This window comes from Pipra filicauda, unplaced genomic scaffold (assembly GCF_003945595.2).
Source record: "Pipra filicauda isolate LSUMZ 115617 unplaced genomic scaffold, ASM394559v2 scaffold97_size2427393_pilon, whole genome shotgun sequence".
In the NCBI taxonomy this organism is placed as follows: Eukaryota; Metazoa; Chordata; class Aves; order Passeriformes; family Pipridae; genus Pipra; species Pipra filicauda.
Window position 1 is genome coordinate 2,056,219 of NW_024105175.1, and position 22,837 is coordinate 2,079,055.

Below are 22,837 nucleotides of genomic sequence, written 5' to 3' on the forward strand. Positions count from 1 at the left end.
CTCTAGACCATGTGATAAGAAGTAAACTAAAATTTTCTTTCCTCTTTGTGATCCAGGAATGTTGGAACAAGGTATGTCCATCTCCCAAATAGTGTAGTTAAGTAAAAGGCATTCAGAGCCATGCATCTTTCTTATTCTTCTTCTCAGAGTGAAAAGAAAAAAAGAAGTATGACAACTCCAATTATAAAATATACTGTCTTTGAAACAAAACATAATTTATAAGAAACCCTTTTATTCTACTATTTGAATCTGAAATCAATACCTTTACTCTGGCGAATCACAAGATCTACCATATTTCAGAACATATCTAGAAAAGTGGTTGCTGAGAGATTTAATACTTGCCTATGCTGTCAGACTCTTCAGAAAATTTAATAGTTTGGGCTCAAGCTTCACTATTATAATGATGAAATTTCCAGAACAGAATTGGCTTTCCTCCAAATAATGTGGAGGACACACAAAGCTGTCTACATCTTATCATCCAGACAGGTCTTCCTGTAGCTAGAATGTAATTCTATTTCCTACAGAACTGACTCACAATAGTCTTGAAAATAAAAAAAAAAAAGGAAGTCTGGCTCTGAGAAAAAATATTTACGTGTACAATTTTATTTGAAATAACAGGGATGTAAAGAATAAAAAAATAAAAATGACTACATATGTGTTGTTGAAATACTATCTATACTCTTATGTAGTGTATATAGATATGTATATAGTTTATAAATATGTGCATATATATATATATACACTCTTCCTGATACATATTTAGTAGTCTATGTGTGTCTGTAAAAATGTGTATTGTTGCTTCTGAGGTAGGCTGTGTTGCACCTATTGTCTACATGTGTCTATCAGACATTTCTTTCTTTTTTTCCAATTTTGAATTTTTCTTTATTTTTCCACATTTTCTCCTACAGAGAAGTCCTGTGCTAAGTTTATTTTTATTTCTTCTATCCTTAACTATTTTCAATATTTCGCTTGTAAATAATTACCGTAATCCACAATAAGCGAAGTTTACATGTGCTTAAGTATTGGTCAGCTGAAAGTAACTAGGTCCAGAAAAAGAAAAAAATACTTTTATTCTTTACATATGTCAAAATATCTTTAGTTTCAAGGTTTTCAAAATCTCTGAGTAGCAAAAACATAGTATACTCTTTTCTTTCCCAGAAAAATGCTTAAGTTGAATGAATCAACATTTTTCAAAGGAAGTGTCATGTGTGTTCTGATTTTGCTATAGCAACAGAAACAGAGAAAAACAACAGTCAACTTCTTCCAAGGATGGTTTCATGCATAATTTCTGTGAAGAATCATGTGCTCTTTCTAGCAGGATGATGCAGCCTGGGAAGGACTGTCTTCCGCCACTTTTTGTTGAAGGTGTTCTTGGTATGTGATTCCCTAAATGGGAACATGATGCCTAAATTCAGAAAAATGAATGCTGCCTTATAGTCTGCTGAACACTGAGTGCCACTATCACTTACCAGTCGGGCAAGCCAACGGAAATACATGCTTCCCCATGGTCACTATATGGATTGCAAGGGAATCTCTGCTCAGGTGTCTGGAGTACCTCCTCTTCCTACTCCTTCTTCCCTGACCCTGGTGTCTATGGGATTGTTTCTCACAGGCTTTTTTACCTACTCCTTTCAAGCACACATGGCGTTTTTACCCTTAACTTTATTTTTCACAGAGGCACACCAGGCTTGCTTATTGAGTTGGCTTTGTCCAGTGGTGGCTCTGTTGCCAAACTGGGGCAGTCTATGTCCTGCTCTAGGAAACCCCTGGCTTCTTACAGTCATCACCCCTGCAGCATATCCTCCTACCCCACAAAACTTTGACATCTACCTCCAATACCGTCAGTAACTTTATCCCATCTGCTGCAGCCAGCTGACCCTCACTGCACCTCTCTTCCTGTAGTGGTCTTCAAACTTCCTCCGTCTAGTTTACATCAGTACTGAGCTGGGTTAAATGCAAGTAACATACTCTTTATTACAGACTCAGCTTATTCTCAATTTCTGCTTGCTAACACAGCTGAACATCTAGGATTTGGGATCTATTATACTATCTTCACAGCAGTACCTCCCACTGATTCAATAATTTTTTTGTTCTTTGTGATTAGTTGAAAAATTAATATTTGAAAGAACGAATTTCCTCATCATCATGGTCATTAGACCTTTTTTCATCATGCACCTATTAATATGAAATCTAACCCCAGATAACAAATGGTCAAGTTATAATTAATTTATTTCTATCACCCCACAGAGTAGTGGTGTTATTTTAGCACTTACATTATATGAGTAACCTACTTCTGTATAAAGCCAAGAAAAGCAAATTCTAATTTTTTCTCTTACACTTTCCCCAGAATAGAATTTTTGGATAGAAAATTTTAGGAAAAAAAAGGTATTGTATTTCATGATTTTAGACTACGTGTTATATAAGTGTTCTCTTTAGAATTGAAGTGTAACAATGGCAAAGTTTTTACTTTTTGAGATTCCCACTTTGAGGTCTTCCAAATTGTTGAGGAAAAGATGTATGTCATGGTGTATCTGAAACTACAGTATTAAAGTATTTAGGAATTGACAGACCAAACTTTTCATTTGCTTTCTTGATCATATATTCAGGATTATTTTTCTACTGTACAGTAACAAAAATGTACCATTATTTTTTTATCATAAAATAACAAAAATGTTATTTCTTACACAAAAAAAAATCTGACTTTTAAAACTGAAAGATCTGACTTTTTAAAATTCAGCTCAGATGTGCTTCCTTCTCCATGCAATGAACTATGTAAATGTTATTTTGAAAAATAAAAGAATTCATTGATGTAGAGTATATATTTTATTTTTAAATTCCAATCAGATATTATACAGAAAAATAAGTATCCAACTTACAATACATTACTTCCCATAGAAAAAATCACACAGAGAAAACAGTACTCTGTGGTTCCTACTGAATGGTCTTTCCCCCCTTAAACTGTTTTCTTTTGTTTGTTTTTTTAATATATTAACACTTAAAGCTTAAAGTCAGAGGTTGTATTTTACCTTTTGTTGGATTTACTTGCTTTTTTTGCTTCATAATAATGCAAATTTCTATGCTGAGTCTAATTCTAGTGATATCTCAGACCTATGAATTACCCAATTATCAGATTTTTTTTAATCCCGGATAATGACTGTAAATTCCCAAGGAACAATAACAGTTTAGATTCTTTTTACTAGGTATTATAACAGATGCTAGAGAAGAAATGATAATGCCTCATTAATTTTATGTAAATGATTAGGCTGAGCTATTTGTTCTTCAAAAATATATATCCATGTTTTCAATTATTTTTGTTTCTAACATATGTACAAACTACTAACACAAAATCTATTGTTCTAAAACATTTTTTCTTAACATCTCTTTTTTTTCCCCTCAGAAAATAAAGGCTGCTGCATCCTGATGTTTATTAAATTAAGTGGTAAAAATCAGTGTATTAAGAAACTGTAACTTGCTCAAAATATTTAAAGTATGTATCATTCAACTAATCTTAAATTCGTTCTCAAAAGGCTAAATATAAAATATATCAAAATTTAAGTATTCTGTACAAATAAAATGGCATTTATTATTATTTATTAAAACAAAATTTTAATAAAATTAAAATTTAACTTTTTACTTACTGTAATCATTTCAAAAGATCTTAAAGGATGAGAAATTTAAGCCAATTGAATAATAACATTTTTAAGTGCAAATAGATCTATATTGGATGGTGTAAAAGCATTTGGCTATTTTCATTTTGGAATGCGCCTTCAGAGACTTTTGTCAGTTGAATGGATTCATGGACTATTGCAGCTGAATGGATCATCTGCTGGTGAAATTATGTCTTCCTAAGTCAGCACACACCCCAGGGGGGCGTGAATACATGACTCAACCCAATGTATAATACAAAAATTACACAATTAAAAAAATAATTTCAGAGAGAGCAGTGGTCTTGAGTTGACTTCAACCCACATCTTTGTTTGGTGACTTGGGACATCCAGGGTCATAGAATCATAGAAATATTTAGGTTGGAAAAGACCTTTAAGATCATCGAGACCAACTGTAAACCCAGTTCTGCAAAGTCCACCACTAAACCATGTCTCAGTGCTTTCAGGCAATGCTTTCAGTGAATAATTTTTTCCTAATATCTAATCTAAACCTAAAAACCTAAACCCTAAAACCTGTGGCCATTTCCTCTTGTCCTATCACTTTTACCTCGGAAAACAAACTAACGCACACCTCACTACAAACCCCCAACCTAGTGTATTGCAATTGCTGTATTTTCCTACATGCCACTACATGTGTATCGTGTTTTCTGTAGAATTTGTATTACTCTGCTAAATCAGAATTCCTGTGTAACATCAGCTCTGTTCAAGTAAGTAAATTTGATATTAAACATTACACCCTCCATATATGCCATTTGTCAAAGACCCTAGTCAAAGAGCATCAGACTCTGACACTCAGACACCTCCTTTCAGTGATATTCTTGGCTGGCCACCCTACAGTTTTCCTTTCTTAATATCTGTCATTTTTTTATAAACTACACTCATTCCATTGTTTGGCATGTAGATCAAGAGAGAAACAATAGATCGCTAATTTTTTTCGTGCAAAAAATTTGTCTGAAAACAGGTAAAATATTCCATATATGCAGCATTGATTCTTCCCTTCCCTATAAACCAGTATACACACAGGCTAAAAAGATCAATTTCTTGTTCTTGCCTGACAGAAGCTCCTCAATGCTTGATTAGGTGGATCAAAGTTATGTTTGAAAAACAGTTGCTATATATTTTAGCAGAATAAATTATTTTGTATTCCATTTTTTGTTCAATTTATTTGGGAACATTGTAGGAAATAAACAGCACTCTAAAATTTCATGCAGTATAGAGTCTCAGATGTGATATATGGAAGTATACGGTTTTATTAATGCACACATTCACAGCAAGTATGTGTATGTTTATATATGCACATAACTTTTTTAGGGATAATAAACTGAAATTCTCCATTCCTAATCTGATTATCGCCAGCTCAGCTGATACATTTCTTACTGAATATTTACAAACCAGTTTTCTCTGTGACAGACCTTCAGCATGAAAATAAACAGACTTGTGCTGGACACACATGAGAGAAAATAATTCAGCTTGGGAATGGTAGAGTCAAAACACTTTAAAATTAAAATATACATTCTTTTACTACATTAACAATTACCCTTACATTTTTGAAGTTCCTTTAAGAGAAGATTGGTGAAGCTGCTTTACAGTAAGATACTTCATCAATGTTCAGACAATCCTCTCTAAATCTTAGTAAAGATTTTGTTGAGATAAATGTTCAATACAGGAAAAACAAAACAAACAAAAACCCAAATAAAAAAAAACACAAAAAAACCCAAACAAACAAACACAAAATTCCCAAAACAAATAAAAAACCAAAACAAAACATTTATGTGTACATTTCCTCTTTACTTTTTTTATATCCATTACAGTAAGACTTGAGTACTATGTTAGAGGTATCTTTAGTCACTGTACCATCCTCTCTTTTCTCAGCAATACTACCAGACATTCCAAATGAGTACTGCAGTGCCTTTTTAAGGGGTTGACAGCCATTCCACTGGGTAGCCTTTATGAAGCGATAGTATTTTAGGACATCTCCTAAGATGTTTGATATTTTTTTTCTCTCAGACATGGAAAAAAATCTAAAGCATCTAACCAAATGTACAAGAGAAAAAAAGTCTGAATCAAATATAATTCTGATAATTGTTAGGTGATAGAAAAAAAAACTCTCTTGTAAGATCCCCTTTTTTCTTTTAAACAAACTAAAAAAAATAATAATTTATTTTTAAAAAATCAGATTTGCAATCACTGCTAGAAATACATCTCTGTTCTATTACAGAAACAGAAATTGTATGATGGGGGCGAATGCAGGGACTATTTTGAATACTGTGCTCTCATGGGATTAGAGATGAGTATAATGTTCTTTTCTGACTGTGATTTCAGTTTGAGTAGTGCCTTATAGCTATAAACACCTTACTATTGCAAGCTGTACTGTCTGTGACAATTGACACCTGAAGTGTTGTAACATGGTGTAATAGAAACAAGAATAGAATTTTATTTTTTTCTAAGCATGAGGCACACTTTGCTTGGATAGTAATGGAATTTTCGTTCACAGATCAGTTGAGAAATGTTTATGGCAAGGAAACAAAAGCCAGCCAAGTTGTTTTATCTCTCTATCTAAATCAACTTGAGGCTGCTGACTGATATCCAGAAAATTAAAGTGTGCCTTACCTTTTACTAAAAGCAAGTGCAGAGAGAATACACACTTTGAACAAGCTCAGGTGTCTGAATGGCTCTGCAACAAATATCCACACTTTATTTTCTGCTGCATGCCACAGAGGCTGCTTGGTTTGTCCCACATGAATCGCTTACAGTGGTTTAGTGGTTGGACTGTAATTGGTCTCAGGTTATGGTGGACCTCATTCAATTTTGAGTCAGTACAGAAGCTGTATTTATGAGTGCTTGTGCCAAAAGGGATTTCTGTTGCAGTTCATTCCCCTCTAAGTGAATAGAGGAAGCAAAACATACTTTCCACTGTAAGGTTTCTGGCTTGAGATTTAATCTGTGGTGAGAGATAATTGCATGCAAGAAACTTCTTGTGCAAGCCGTTATTTTACTTGAATATATATTATTTATTCCGTGACTTTTTTTTTTATTAAACATCTTGATAGTCAGAGATGAAGAACATCTTTTCAAATAACTTGTAGAATATAATTGAACACAGAGATATCCTTTTTTATTGTTTTTTTTAGTTATATTTTGGTGGTTTATTTTTTGAAAAAATTGTTCCTTTTTATGCTTAGTTTGTATTACTGAGTATTTCAGATCACACCACAAATAAGAAAATTTCTTGGTATTTTTGCATTTAAATATTTTAAGAACATTAATAGGTTGTAAAAAGATCAAATGTAAATGTTGTTGCTATTTAATTCTTCTAAATTACACAAGCAATACAAAAGTAATTGAACTGCTATTAATAGACTGCAATGTAAAGTGCAATAAAGCATTTTGTTAGTGTTTAGCAAGATAATTAGAGTAAGTAAATTAGATATTAACAAAGTTAGTAAAAAACAGTATTTACAATCTAATACCATATCTATTTACTTAAAATTAGTATTACCAATGTTAATTAAGAGCTTAATTAGCAGATATAATGTGTGCCACTGGGAAGAATCACCAGTTTGAGAAAATGGTAATGCAATTCTCTATAAAAGACTCTGGTCTGGGATTTCTGTTGCATATCCTTGCATTTTAAGGTTCTAAAACTACCAGAACTTTGGGTTCTAAATTATATTTCTGCTAGCAAACCCTACCTATAAATGTCTTAGTACTAGGTTTTAAAAGGTAGAAGTCTGGCTATCCCTTTGTGTATTACATGCATCTGACTAAAACACAAATAATTGGATATATTCAGATGTTCCAATGAGCTTTAGCTAGGAATATTTAAAAATAAGAAAGGGTAAAAGATCTACTCTCTACCATGATTTTTAACATAATTTTTTAAAAAGAAACATAGCAGAACAAATAAAAAATTATAAATTCCCAATATTTGCAGCAGTGACAAGCAGTTACAAACTTCAAAATAGTTTTACATATATAGATTCTTTCTAAGCATTACTTTGCTTATGGATTCTGTCATGATATGCCAATAGGAAAAAAACAAACAAGTTTCCACTGATCTATTGTGAATGGAATCCCTCTCACATTCTGCAAACTTCATTTTCTCCTGTTGGAATGTCCTCTCTTCACATCTATTGCACCTTACTGCATTGTTCTTGTCTGTCTTCGTCTTTACAAATTGACCACTTATGCTGCATTTGGGGAACAGATTTTTCAGCTAATTTTTATTTGAAAAGTACTTAGCAGAAAAAATTTTGCACTGTTAGTATGCTTTAAGGCATGACCCAAATAAACATGATTATGGTAATAAAGCATAATCTGTATAAGACTCGGAATTTTGCTCAACTCTTCCAAAGTAAATTAATCAACAATAACGACTTTGGTTCATCATGGAGTTTCCAGGATCTAGAATTCTTTTCCTGGCTACAAGTATTACCAACATTCTTCTCTTTAAAGTGGAAAGACACATGTTTGATGGATGGCCTATTAAATCCATAAAATGTTACCTGAATGTCCATTTCTAAAAAGTTACAGGCAATAGCTCAATGTCCAAATAGAAACCAGTAATGAGTGGTGTTCCTCTAGGGTCTGCACCGGGATAGGTACTGTTAAATATATTCATCACTGACACAAAGAGTGGGATTGAGTGCACTCAGCAAGTGTGAGGATGATACCAAGATGAGTGGTACAGTAGATTGGTTTGAGGGAAGAGATGGCATCCCAACAGAGCTTGACAGGCTTGAGGAGTCAGCCCATGAAACCCTCACAGAGTTCAAAAAGGTCAAGTAAAAGGTCATTCACCTGGATCAGAGAAATTCCCAGTATCAATATAAGCTGGGGGATAAAAGTATTGAGTACAGTCCTGCCTAGAAGGCTTGGGGATACTGGTGGATGAAAAATTGGATATGAGTCATCAATTACTGTCTTAATAGTGTACATGATAGTATATATTATTATTTCTTTCCAGTCATTAGATGTTATGAAAGCAGTTCAGTTTTTCAAGTATTCTATTTTTATTATCTTTGTACAAGAAATATGTTATAGTCATATTTGGGCTTTAGTCTGTTCTTTTCAAGAAAAGTCACCTTTTAGACTCTAAGAGTGTATGTATTAATGATTGTGACACATATTTCACTGGGCTCATTTTAATTCACTGTACTTTTCAAGAAAAGTCACCTTTTAGACTCTAAGACTGTATGTATTAATGATTGTGACACATATTTCACTGGGCTCATTTTAATTCACTGCACGCTTTTTAATGCACACAGAAAAACTTGAGCATATTAATATATGTCTAAAAATGGGTAGTTTTTTCATGTGCAGTTTTTTGACTTGAGGAGCTGATTACTTTTGTGAAGTCACCTATGCATTACAGTTTTGTTCCATCATCTACACAGCTATAAGATTTCCTTCACATTGACTTATGGTTATACCTTAGAATAACTCATTGGCTTTTAAATTAATGTGTGCAGAAGGTTAAAAAGCTGTCTGAGGGTTTCTTTCCATACTTTTGTTTGTTTGTTTTGGACCCTGAGCAGCTCAATATCTACATATATGTTAATGAAGAATCACATGAGCAGAAAAAAAAGAAAGAAAATCTGAGGAGTTCTGTTAATTGACGAAGATTCTGACATCTCAGAAAATTAAAATCCTGCTGACGTCACTTGTCCTAGAACTTAAATAAATCTGTTTCCTTTCTCAGCTGCATAAATTTGTGTTGTTTTTTTTCAAAAGCTTAGACCTAAATGACATATGTTTTCAGAAAATTAGCGTTTTAAATCCATAAGAAACTCTTTGCAATAATTGTCTTTAAAAATGTACTTCAGTGAAGCAGATACCTCAGTTAATATTTTATTAATTTCAGTTACATATTGCATTAGTGAACAACTCTACAGTGTGCTATTCAGATACAAGAAGTATGATTTAAAGATATGAATAAACAATTATATAGACTCAGAATACGTACTGCTCTGGTTTTGCCTGTGGTTTCAGTATCCTTAGGAGAATCTAAAGTATCAATACCTATTTTGCAGTTCCAGTGTATATCAGAATCCAGTCCCAAAGTTATGATTTTAGCCCTTCACAGGACTTCCTCCATTATACCACCACCACAGTTGTCCAGGTGTGGCCTTACCATTCTTGAGTAAAAGGGTAATATTCACCTCCCTTAACCTGCTGGTGATGGTCTTCTGAGTGCTGAAACCCAGAGGCTCTTGACCCTCTTTGCCACAAGAGCACATTGCTGCCTTAATATACAATTTTGGTTCACTGGGACTTCTACATCCTGCAAAAGTTGCTTTCCAGTTAATTGAAAAAGCAATTTCCAGTGTTGACACACAGATTTCTTCTTTCCCATGTTTAAGTATTCTGCATTTCACTTTGCTGAATTTTATGAGGTTCTCGTCAGTTCATTTCTTTAACCTGTTCAGTTAATACACTAAAAGAGCATCCAAAATTGACTCCACAGTGCTTCACTTTTGTCATTACATAACAAAACCACTCAACTTCAGACATTTGTCATGTAGGTCTGTATGCAGGAATTGTCACACTAGACGCTGTTCATAACCAGTAAAGAGTACATGTAAATCATCTCATTCTGAAGTACGCTTTTAAAATAGGGCTTGTGAGTCAGGACAAATTGTGTCAGTTTCTCTCCTTTTACTGAAAAGGTAAACTGGACCATCTAGCAGAGATACTTACACTTGAGTGAGATTAATGCCCACAGTTTCTTTCTCCTTCAGAATCATTTATATCCTTTAGTTGTTCAGCCCTGTTTATATGAAGTGCATCCCCTTTGGAGCCCAGGTAATCAATATGATATTTAACACTCCTTTTCAAAGGAAAATAGTACCTTAAATCCTGTATTCATTGTAGCATTTTATGTCCAAAAGACATTTGTCTGCTATGCATGTCTACACACACATACATGAAAAAATGTGTATGCACACCTAGAAGTATATACATATATGTGTTTTTTAATATTTTTACAAATGCTCTGGATGCAGAAATTGAATATACATTAACTAAGTTTGTCAATGATCCCAAACTAGCAGGAGCTGTGGACTCCCTCAGAATTAGAGAGGCCTTACTGAGAGATGTAGATAGGCTAGAGAGCTGGACAGTCACCAACCACGTTTATAAAAAGTAAACGCTGAATTCTCCAGCTGGGATGGGATAATCCTGATTTACATACAAACTGGAGGCTGGAGAGGAGCCATGCAGAAGAATTCTGGGAAACTGGCTTGGTGGCAAGATGTATATGATTCAACAGTGTGCCCTGGCAGCCAAAAGGACCAATCATAATCTGGAGTACATCAAACACAATATTGCTAGTTGGTCAAGGAGGGTTATTATCCTGCTCTATGCTGCACTGCAGCCTCAGCTCAAATACTCTGGGTGCCTCAGTACAAGCAGGACATCAAACTATTAGAATGTGTCCAGAGGAGAGTGATCAAGATGTTGAAAGGCCTCAAGGGCAAGGAATAGAGTGCCTGAGGTGACTTGGTTTTTTGAGCTTGAAGAAGAGAAGACCGAGAGGTGATCTCACCACCAGCTTTCTCAATAGAGGCAGCGGAGGGAGAGGTCCTGATCTCTCTCTGGTGACCAGCGAAAGGACATAAGGAAATATAATGAAGTTGTGTCAGGGAAAGTTCAAATTGGACATTAGGAAAAGGTTTTTTACTGACAGGGTGACCAGTCACTGAAACAGGCTCCCCAGGGAAGTGGTCACAACACCAATTCTATGAGAGTTCAAGAAGTACCTGAATGATACTCTTTATCATATGGTTTAGGTTTAGGTAGTCCTGAAATCAGCATGGAGTGGGACTCAATGATCCTTATGGGTCACTTCCAACTTGAAATATTCTACGATTCTTGTCTGTATATACTCATGGATAAAAGTATGTATGTGCAAAAGTTAGCCAAAAGATTACTGTGCATGGACCAAAGAATACTGGATTTTAATTCCTAGTAGATTTTGTATGTGTTTTTCCACTATGAGACTAAAGTTATGGCATGGCCTTATTTCAACTTACAGTAAAAAGGAAAAAGAAAATGTTGTGCCGCAAAACGTGAGGCAAATAAGATAATTAGAATTTGCAATTCTAACGCCCAAAAGATTGAGGAATACAGTCTAGGGAGGTTACTATTGTTTATTCATATATCCAACAGCTTCAATCTCAAAATATTCCACATGGTTCACAGGCCATTTAGACAATCAAAAGAACAGTTCCAAATGCAAAAAAAAAACCACAAAAAACCCCCCAAAAACCCCATAACCCAGGCTTCTGTAGTGCTGCTTTTTCAGCCTAAAATCACAGTACATTCTCAAAACTTTGGTTTAGGTCATTCGTCTTAGGTCATGCATTTCATTATCACTCTTTCTTCATAAGGTTCATGGATTGACAAAGCTCTCAGCGTAATGGTACTATCTTAAATATCGCTTACCACAACAACGAGAAAAAACCCCAAACTTTACTTTTCAGCTCACCATTTAGTACTTTTTGTATGACATAATCTGGAAAATTTGATGTAGCATATGTAGAGTGGGTAAAGAGATTGCCTTGTGTCTCAGAACATTCGGAATTTCTTTGTTGCTATTGATAGGATGATATTAAAAAAATATTGAGTTGTTCAATATTTAGAGGACATTTGCAATACAGCTGTCTTCATTTTCATGAAATAATTCAAATCCACTTTTTACTATAGGTATTCTTATTATTATATACTGCTAATTCATGTCTTTTAATGGATTATTTTTCCCATTATATCACTTATCATGCCTATAGTGTACCAGAAATTAAATGTCTTTCTTCTTGCAGATAACTAACTGTACAGATGAATCTACTTTTTAGAACTTGGCTACTCCGTCTATTCTTGGATGTGGGACCACTGCAGTTTACACTGTTTTTCCTGACAGAACATCATCCCATTTTCAGGAAACTCCAGAAGTTCTGAAAAAAAAAAAAGGTACTTAAAAAAAAAAAAAGGATTTAATTCAAAATTGGGTCATTGTGCTGGTTTAAAAGTGAACCGGCAGGAGAAATGAACCCAACTCGAAAGACATTATAAGTCAGAGTTACAATTTAATAACAATAATACAATAAATACAATTATACGAACAAATAATTGATTTTAACCCACAAAACTGAGATGTATAACCCAGCATCCTGGGGTATGAACAGAATGCTGTTTGTTGGCCCCTGTACTGAGCCCCACATGGTCCTCCTGAGTCCAAAGTAAAAAGAAAGGAAAACCTGTTGGTGAGAGTGGTGGTCGCAGTCCGGTTGAGGTTTTGGTCCTCCTCTGGATCCAACAAGTGGAGCCCAGAAGTCCCAAGACCCCAAGATTATATACACTCAGGTTCGAGTGGAAATGCCCAGTGTGGAATACCCCCCCCCCCCCCCCGAGGGCGGGGAATTCCACAACGGGTGATTGTGAGTCATGAGATATTTTTGGAATCCTTGATGGCCCATTAGTTGACATGACCACTCAGGTTGGGTGTGGAGGTGCTAATGACTCCCCGGAGGAGAGTTATCACACCTGAGTCATTAGTGTGAGGATAGGAACATCCTCCTATCTCACAGGCTTCTTAAAACCCAGCTTATAGCCTGAGGGGTCAGGTGTGCTCTGGGCAGCTGCTGCAAATAGTCTATTGTTAACAGTTCTGGGGAAATGGCATAGAGGGTGTAGAATACACAGTTTGGGTTACACCCACATGGTGATGAACTGGTCCCAGCTGCCCTAACTAGGACAGTCATGAAATTGAAATAAAAAAAGGAGAGATATAACCACAAGAGAACTACTGTTCACATTCACACAGGATATGTTTCTCAAAATTTCGTTCAAGTTGCAAGAACAAGTATATGAGATAAGAATGACAGAAATCAGATGTTCTATGCAAATTTCATATCTGTGTTCTCAACACAAATAATATGATGAATTTGTTACTCAATCAAAAAAACTCTCGTTAAAGCTTTTTGCCAGTGTTGCATCCATGACTCCATGCTTTATATATGCATGTTATTCACATTCTGTTCCAGAAATGGAAGTTTCTTCTGCTTGTACATGTAGTGCTACTGTAACAGTATGCATTTGCTTCACAATTTATGTTCAAAGCTCTTTTGTGAACCCCCATTTAAAAATAAAGAATTACTAGAGATTAGGATCAAATTTTTTCATTAACCTTGAGTCTCGGTATGAATGTTTTACAAGCTACTTTGTTGCACACAGGAATTCTATTTCCCTTTATTCATTTTGCTCCTCAAGGTTCCAAATTTGGATTGCCCTTTTACGCTTCTTCTGCATCCTCAGTACTTCTCTCCACACCTTTTAATTTTTTTTAATTAGTTTTCTCATTGATCAGTATATAAAACCATGTTGTGAAGAGCATGAAATTAATTCTATCTAATTTTGGCCCTTACTAATTCGATATCTAATCAGGGTCGTAATTAATGAAGAGAGATAGACCTCACCAGAGGGAGATTCAAACTGTCTCTCTTAAACATTTCTGTTAACGCATTTCTGTTAAAACAATGTGAATTATGCTTAGAAGTGCCTTGGACCTTAAAGAGACCCTGGAGATATTGCTTATATTACCCCTAAATACAGTACACAAGCTATGTCTTTACCTGGGAAAAGTTTCATTACAAGCACTAAGCTATGTTGAGTGCAATTTGGACTACTTAGGAGCAGAGTAGATGCAGGTAAAGACAAAACCAAAAGCAAACCAAGGAAGAAGAGAACAACAAAAGTATCATTTAGAGAATGATTAGAAATTCTGGAAATTTTCAGACTTACCACTTTTTAAAATGTTCATACTTATTTGCTTATCTGTGCATCCAGCACAATTAGATAAAGTTTCATAGATATTAATCTTATTCTACCTATGCTCATTTCACATGGGGTGATTACAGTTTCATGAATAGGGTTCTATTGATTCCAAGAAAATGAAAATCAAACCTTGCCTTAAGTTTTATTTGCTGGAGCCATAATTACCCTACAACTAAATCTTGTGGTACTTTGATTAAAAGTCAGTATTTCAGGAGGAGAATTTCTTTATTTGTCTTCTAGCATAGCTTAAAGGAGAAAATATGTTTCATCATAAATTTTAAAAAATAAATATGCCACTTATGAAGAACTATATGTTTGGAAGTTTTACTAACAGTGTTTTTCCATTTCATACAATTTGCTTAAAAAACCCAAAACACACCCCAAAAATTTAGCGTGTTATATTTATCATCATAGCAAAACAGTTATTTTGAAAATATAATTCCATTGAGCATTTGTTACTTTTTCAGCTGTATATATGAATAAACTGCATGAGTTCTTAAAACCTAAACGAATTTCTCTTCTAATTGGATAAAGAAATATTATGTCAATAACACTGAAAAAAGTATGAGGAAGTATGCTTAAACATTTAAAATGCATAAGTCTTACAATAAAAGACCCTCTGTAACTTCTGAAGGAAGAATAAGATGAAGATATGGAATCAAAAAAAGGATATACTGTTAAATCAGATAACCTAATGATTTCAAAATTAAATGAAAATTTATATTCAAGATTTTTATTCAGATTGACTGTAGTGTTTTGAATATGCAAAGTCAGTTTATAGTAGGGCATAGAAGACCATAACATCCAGTTTCCATTCAGTAGGAAAATGCAGTTTTGAGTTAATGAAGATATTTTGTGTACATAATAAAATTCCAGAAAGGGAGAACGAGTATGCTTCTCACTGTTGCTCTTAAATATACCACTGTATTTATGTAGTTGCACAAAAAATTTACCCTTTAAAAGTAATCTTATTTTGATTTTAGAATTCTATGTTGTTTTTTTTCATATTTATTTTTATGTCTTTCATCAGAAATTATAGACTTTAATACATTTGTTCCAGTAAATAGTTTACAAATTTCAACATGTTAACTCCAAAACTCTAATACTGAAACAATCAATGAATCAAATTCTATGGATGAAAAATCTGTTAACAATTAAGGATATAAATGGTTTATATTTACTTACCTATATATGTTTACATACATATATATATATAATAAAAAAGTGAGTAAATGATATATTTTAAAATGGGTTCTGTATATGTGTACATGCAGACAGAGTTTCTTGAACAGTTTTCTTTAAAATCTACCACAATGTTATTTATTGGGGCATTTACTTAAATTATAGCCAGAACATAATATATTGATATATTTTTTTTTAGGGACAAACAACTACAGAATTGCATGGTTTAGGTCATGTTCAGTTAACTTGAACGTCTATTTAAAATTATGATTTTAATTATATGATTTTGTTGAGTTTTTCCAATCTTGTAAAGCTGTCATTATCCCATTTAATAGAGGCTTAGACTGTACTAGTTCAATAAATGTTTCACACGTCATTAAAAATCTCGGTGTTCTCACTAGTATATGTGCAACTTGGTATTTACAATTAAAATGTGGAAATAAACAGTAAAGTGACTATGAAGTTTTAATATATTATTCTGTCATGGTAGATGTCTGTTTTAAATGAACACATAGTAATGTGGCAAATTGTGTAAAGAAATAACTGATTGTACACATACCACTGGTCAAAGATCACTCCAAGTTATGGGACAGGTTGCACCTCCGCCCATCAACAACCACCAAAGTCCCTCTGAATATGCCTCTTGGACTGTAAGATAAGCCACCAGGGCAGGAACTTCAGATAAGATAAAGATGGCACTATTGTCTGGGTGTTGTCTCAGCTGGGGGAGAAGAATGTGTCACACAAAGAATGCAGTACTCATGGGCCACAAGGAAAGCCAGCTCAGCAATTATGCTGAAATCAGCTCCAACTGAGGAAAAGGTGATTCCTGCAGGGGGAGATTGTGACCGCAGACTAACAGCCCAAAAGACCCATTGACCCAAAAAAGAGAAAGACAGAGCATGTGGACTAATTAGCATTAGAGACAGGGAATCATTTAACCAATAGAATAAGAGAACTGTGTAGCCAATAAGCATTAATTCCTTTGCTAAAATGTATAAGCAATAAATAATAAAATGTTTTGACTTGGGACCCCCACCACCGAGAAACCCGGGGGGAAGAAGGACCAACAGGACACACTGGATCTATCATCTCTCTCTCTTTCTCCCTGTCCTCTCTTTTTATTTTTTTTCTGTCTCTCTACGTCGCATTCATTGTTAAGTAAAATCTGTAGTATTTATTTCAGCATGCTGTCTTGTTTGCACCTTAAATCAGGCAAAGGCATCTCTCATTAATTGGACCTTAATATCATCACTGGAGATATTTAAAAGGTATCTAGATGTGGTGATTAGGAACATGGTTTAATGGTGGACGTGGCAGTGCTGCATTAAGGGTTGTTCTTGATGATCTTAAAAGTATTTTCCAACCTAAATGATTTTATGATTTTATGTTTATTAGTGCTCACCTGTTTGTCCTTCATCTGCTACCATTCTTTCAGTGACAAGTAATCTATATCTCTTTCTCTACTTATTCACATATTATGAATATTATCTGCACCTCTGACATAACTGGAAGCTTTTAAAACATTTAAAATATATTTTAATGGCCTAAATGAATTATACATCTGCTTTTGATTATGCAAACTGTAGAAATATGTTATCTGAGCACCATTAATATAATGATTTGCCTTTGTTTCAATCACCGGTGTTAATTTTCTTTAATTTTTTTTTATTGTAGTTTTGATGAGTGTCTAATTGCTAACACCTGGCTCATAAACCACAAAGTGCTGATTGAAAATAACACCACTTAAAAGGAAAGTTACTAGTGTTAAAATTTTAAAAAAGTCCCTAAGTTCAAGTGAATTAAAATACATTATTTCATATAAGAATTGCTTGTAGTATGGCATTTGTTTTTTACAAACACAGACTTTTTTTTTTTTAACTCATATTTTTAATTGGGATGATCAGTCCCAGTCATTTCAACTATAGTATGCTGCTTTCCATCCATCCTTTTGGGTTTCCAAGCCTAAGATTTCCTTTCATCCTCTTGAAATATTAAGACTGTAACAAGAAATCATACTGTTGTTGATTTATGATATGTGTTTCTAGAAGTTCTAGTAGGAAGAGGTTAATGTCTCTTCCAAGATTAGATTTTCCACATGATTACATATAACAAGTATTCCATACTACTAGAATGAAATGAAGTTACCTCTTCTACTTGCTTTTTTCACTGTATGTTCTGCTTTCTCAAGAGAGAGAATTGTTCATAGAGTCAGGGAACTTCATGATATTAAAACTAAATTGCAATTTTGTTGCAATTATTATACATTTACATACTCGTCAGCAAGGTTTCCTTTATTTTATATTTTTCTTTCTTCCCAATTTTCATTTTTCTTTTTCTTTTTCCCTTTTTCCTTTTCCTCTTCTATGTTTTTTGTTACAAAAAGTTCTGGAAAAAAGCCACTTAAAACACATGAACAAGTAAAAGGAAAAGCAAAGTACAAGTAAAATGTTTCTAATGTCTGATACACTGTAGGGTAACATATTGTCCTCATAATTATCACTACTTTGGTTATTATATACAGAAGTGGTGGGCAAGGCTGAACCAAAAGCAGGCACATCTTGTTAGAACCACAAAAATGCAATGTGCTGCAGTGTCCTATAAGAAACTTAACTGTGAAAGACACTTGACAGTTCCAGAAGAGAGTCTATGAAAAATTTGATGAAAATGTCTCATGAGAAAATTAAAATTCTTTGTCTTTAATGTATTTTAAACATTGGGAGAGACTTTGAAGGAAAAGAAATTAAAAAGACAACTAGATAGATAGCTAAGACATTGTGTGCTATTTCTGATATTTTTTGTCATCACAAATTTTTTTCCTTTTTAATCAGAACTTCCTACATTTATATATTTTGATTCTGACAGTATTAAAACTACTTTTTTATTAAGTACCTATGAAATGAAGTGCCAGACTGTAACAATTAGTGTGAGTACTTTGGTATAAGTCTAATAATCCTGTTTTGCTATTTCTTTTGAGTGAGAATATTCTAATAATATAAAAGGTTGTCTCTATATTATATTTTTTTCTACATTAAAGCTTAATTAATGGGAAATTAAATTTCCCTTTTATTTAGGTTTAAATGCATTACTACTCACTGCCTTCTGAAAATGAACATGCATTCTGATGGTGTCATGCTCCTCTGCTTCAGGAGTTATTGTTTAATCAAATATAAATAAATCAAACTTGTCCACCTTAGGGACTGAATCTGACTGTTTTATAAATCTGAACTATTTAATGCAGACCTAATGAAATTTTTGGTTCTAGTACTGTCCTAGCATTTAAACTGTGCCAGAGTTCAAGTCTTGAGATTTGGTTTCAGAATTTTATGTATAGGCTTTTATGCAACTCAAGGTGCAGTGCAAGCAATCTGGTATATTGACATAACTTTGCTTATTCAGGTTTTGTTGTTTCTTAAAGTGAGAAAAAGTAGTTTAATAGTTCAATGACCCTTGTCATATTGGAAAGCAAATATTTGCCAGGTACTGGTTTTATCCACCTGTATTCTGCTATTCTTCCTTTTCACTGCACTGAAATGTGTAATATGTGCAAAAGAGAAAATAAAAAATCTATTTGCTTATTTTCCTCCATAGTATAAAGACATCACAAATATTAAATGTGTATTCAGGAAAAAAATAACTATTATTCTTCTTGGAAAACCTAATGACTATTTTATAACTATGTATTTCAAAAAGTCACACTGAAAACATATAAGAGGAAAATGATTGTCTAGTCTGTGCAAGAATAGGTTGTCATGACAACAATAATAATATAACTTCATTACATATTTACAATTCACGCAGCTACAAGATTTGAACAAGAGTATGGTTTTATTGTAAGAATAAAGCTCTCTTTGTACAAATGTTCTCAGAATACAATCAAAAAAATGATCCAGGGTCATTCAGATGTTTTTTAGATACTATTGAACAGAAGTTTATCACATTACTTCCAGTCCTTACCTACCATAGTCCTTTATCTTAAATCCTCTTTACACACGCATTTCTCTGCTTTGGTTACTCCTTTTGCTGAGCACAAATCTGGTCTGAAGATCTGAAGAGGCTGTAGAGTTTTGGGTTTTTTTAAAGCAGTGGAGAATTTTGTGCTATACTGGAGTAGAAGGGTCAGGTCCTCCTAAAGTCAAACAAAAGCATTTTGCAGTGAAACAGCTGCCCTTGTGCCGAGGGGGAGAACACCTATCATGGGCACATCACTGGTACCAGGATCAACAGGTGCTGAATGCTCAGTGTAACCCTTTTTTTGTTTGATAAAAAGGCCAAACCTTCTCACTCAGTATTAGGAAGAGAAAGATAGAGGGATAGAAATTTTAAGGATATTATTAACCAAGTCCTTTATATTACTTAGATAATTTTTATTATTGGACTGTTATTAATTAAAATGAAAAAAAATTAATTCCATATACAACCTCCCAATATATTTCAGGGCATTATATCTACGAAAAAGAAAATGCTTCATTTGTGTGATCTCTCCATAACATATTTTTCTTTGGGGTTTCTCTTGCTGTCAACTGTTTTTCAACTGACTTGGCAAGTAAAGGGATATAATAAGAATATGAAAGTAGTTAAAAACATTTTTAGATCATTTATTCTTTTCTCTTGCCTTCAATAAAAGCTGCAGGTGTAGGGGGAAAGGGGTTGCGTGGGGGGGGGCTTTTTTTGGTTTAGGTTAGGGGTTTTGTTGTTTTTTTGTTTGGTTGTTTTGGGTTTTTTGGGTTTTGTTTTATTTTATTTTATTTTTTTAATTTGGTCTTTTTCCTCTAATCTTGTTCTTGGAATTATTCAGAGTTTCCCTTTAATAAATTAGGTCTTCTTGTAACTTATCTTTTTGCCAAATTGCCTTAAATCTGGGTCTTTCATAGGGCAGATTTAAGCAATGTTTCTTTTAACTGAAAAGTCCTTATTCTAGGAGGCTATAACATTGGATGGTTGTTGCTTCAAACAAATAATAATGCTGAAGTAGTAATTTCAAACTGTTCTGAAGCATGGATTCAGAATTGTGAATTATTTTCTGCATTGCAGGTGTGGGACAACAAACTGTATCTACCCCGTAAGTGGGCCCAGAGAGGGAACCAGTAAAATAACAGACAGAGTCTCCCTTCAAAGATGACCTGCATCACAAGATCTGGAGTCAGCCAGTTGTGCCCAGTGAGAGTCCAAGACCTTGCAGAAAGCTTGTGTGGAGAATTCATTCTATCTAGGAAAGGAAAAGTATGTGCAGCATGTGAAGTTCTCAGAGAGAGGCTACATTTTCTGTAAAAACTAAGTCCTTTCTATATCACAGAGATATAAGAGGGCTTAGGGCATCAGCACTTTGAAAAGCCAATAGATGCTGTTCATGTCTATTTTTCACCCATAAAAATCAAGGGATGATGTAGTTTTCCATTCTTTTAGACCAATTTTGTTTTCCCAAACTGTTTCCACTTTTTCAGATAAGTTGCCATTACATTCTTGGGTTTATGTGCAATAGTATCTTAGGCTGTCTGTGGTTTCTAGGTACCCAACAGTACTTCAAAGATGACAGTTGCACTTTTCAAGGATATTTCTGTTTCCCAGCTTCTGTTCCCAAGCTCACAGCTCCTTGGCTGGCAGGCAATTTCTCTGTCTGTATTTTCAGCAGACATTTTTTCTCTTCAGTAATTTTCCTCTTCGAACCAGACCACTGTTAGAGCTGCTCACACAACTGGGGAGAGCTGAATCTGGTAGGATTTATGTCTGTCTATATGCCTGTCTGCTCCTGCTTTTTCTTGTAGATCAGAGTGCACCCACACATAAGACAGGACAGGGAGTGGTGATCAGGCACAGGGCTCAAGTCCAGACAAACCAGTCCCTTGCTTATACAAAGCCAATCCCTTTTATTCCCCTTCACACCATGTTGGTTCTCCCTACTTTAACCTTGATTCTTCCTTTTCTTTGCCCTTTTTCTCCACACAGTAAATATACCTAGAATTGGTATAGTCTAAGACCTTTACCTAGATCATATGTGTTCCTTACATGATATCATTCATGTGGTTACTGAGGCACCAAAGGCCTTTAGAAAATCATCAGACCTTCCCTTCAACTGTCTGTGATATTTGGCCATTTTGCACAAATCCCCTTTAGCCAACTCTGAGACCCACCCATCCCTCATGGAGATATTTGTAACTTTTTTCAGCTTCTTGCTTTGTTATGAACCATGAAGAAGTTTCTCATGAGATGTTCAGTTAGCTAAATTTCAGGCTGAGGTCTAGTCATTTACTTTCACACCTCAACACTAGTGTTCAAAGTAAGGTGATACAAAACCCATTATACATAAATGAGATATAATAATTCACAATAATCCAGTAATAATCCACAAAATTCACTTGTTTATATAACTGTGTTGAGGGCATTTTACTTCACTTTCTGCATGACCTTAATTTCCAAATTTTAGTTTTCTGTGATAGAAATATTGGAAGGTTTTACAGATAATTTCATTGCAGATTTATTAACAAGTGCACTTAGAGGTTCAAAGGTCAGTGTTGCATAAAATCAGCTACATTTTTTCAATTTGAGAAATAGAGGAAAGGCTATGTTTGGTGTCAGACTAAGTCTCTATCTAACTCAATATCCTGTACCTCACACTGATCATGAGCAGATGCTTACAGAACACTATTAACAGGAGAGATATTTATGATTCTTTCCAAATCTCCAGCAATTTTCAGCTCGAGGAATTTCCTGACCCTGATATGTTTTTTTCTGTTTCAGTAATCTTCAAAAGTTTACTCTTCATGGTGCTGTTGTTTATCCCTCTGAACTATTGCTGTGGAGAGCATAATGGATGATATGAGACATGCCAGTTCACATCTAATTTGTTTAACTCTTTATACAAGTAAACATTTCCAGCAAAGAAGGGAATGTTTCCCAGCCACCTTTACTCATTACATACATACAACACAGATACTCTTTGACAGCCCTGCCCAAGGAACAATCTCTTATGGATCACTGCAAAATGCAATCTCTGACGTGGCAGGTGTCATGTGGCGTTGCGCACTGTGATTCTTCACAGGTCCTCCGTGCAGTAAGACAGAGGGCAGAGCTCTTGAGATCTGCAGGTCCTGGCACTTCTCAAGGCTGGTCTCTCCTGATGTCAGTCATCCCTCTCACAGTGCATTGGTGCCATGCTCTGA